This window comes from Chaetura pelagica, unplaced genomic scaffold (assembly GCF_000747805.2).
Source record: "Chaetura pelagica isolate M959 unplaced genomic scaffold, ChaPel_1.0 scaffold328, whole genome shotgun sequence".
In the NCBI taxonomy this organism is placed as follows: Eukaryota; Metazoa; Chordata; class Aves; order Apodiformes; family Apodidae; genus Chaetura; species Chaetura pelagica.
The window spans coordinates 2,541,825-2,543,148 of NW_009954216.1; positions in this window are offsets into that span (position 1 = coordinate 2,541,825).

Here is a 1,324-nt window from a genome sequence, read left to right on the forward strand (position 1 = left end):
TCGTGGCAGAAACGGCTGCACCAACACATACAAGAGCCAGCTGTGCCAGAGCAACACCCCAGAGCCACCAACCCTCATGCCGGGCTCACACCTCTGCTCACAGGCTTCCCAGGCAGCTCTCTGTGGGGCTGGTGTCCCCACAGGGCCCTGCAGCAGCACTGGAGTCATTTGGTGGTCAGACGGGACATTCCAGCTCACTCACTGGTGAATTGCTCTGTGAGGCTCCATGAGCAGTTCCTGACTGTCCAGGTGCCAGAACAGAGCAAATGTCTGGGACAGCACAGCCCCAGCTTGCCTCTGCTGATGTCAAGAGGGGGAAAGAATTTTTAGCAGCCCAATTAAAAGTAATTTCCGAGCCAGCACCCTGCTTTTACCAGCTCACAGCTGTGCCCTGTACCGCACTGGGCCAGGCTGAGTCCACACTCATCCCCTCAACAACCCTTGGCAAAAGGTGTCATCTGTAAGCAGAGCTTGGGAGGAGGACATGGCAGCGGGACAACGGGCATTGCACCAACAGGAGGGAGCATCTTCAGGCTGAGCCTCTGCAAGCTTGTCTGGCTCCATGGAGAGCAGGCAGCTTGTCCCTGACAGCTCTGTCTGCTCTGCCATGTCCCTGCATACCCTGTGGGCCTTCTCCCCTCGGCCATGTCCCGAGCTGGCCTGGTTGCCAACTCCAGGCCCCACTGTTCTTCCTGCAGCACCATTGCTGCAGAGCTCCCTCCTTCCACAGCCAGTCCTGGGGACCAGGAAATTTAGCAATGTGGCAGCTGTGCCTGTGTGCTGTCATGTGCCCAGAGAACCTACAAACCTCATATGTTTCCTCCTCCCCCAGCTTTTTTTTTTTTTTTTAATTAGGAATCTACCCTGCACCAGAGAAGAGGCAGCTTGGTGTGTGCCCTGCGGGTCAGGACACAGCCCCAGCACTGCAGGGCTGGGCCTTGAGCAGCCCCTGCTGGGGCAGGTCAGCAAACAGAACATCAGCCCCCGAGGGCCAGGGCTGCCAGCACGGGCAGAGCTCACCCGGAACGGGGCAGGGCAGCCCCGCGGGCCCAGCAGAGCCCGGACGGCCGAGGAAGGTGGTAGGAGCACGTGGCCAAATGTTCATAGACTCCAGCCCCACTTTGAGAAGAGGGAAGTTCCAGGTCAGAGAAATATTTTGTTTTCACTGTAATCACAGCTGCAGCCAAGCTCAACACCCGAGCATTCAGCCTTACGTGACAGCTGGTGGGAGCCCCATCCCCCCGTACCCCGAGCACTTGTGCTTTGGAACAGCTCCCTGCGGCCCCGGGACAACGAGCACGGCCCGGGCCGCCCGCCCCCTGCG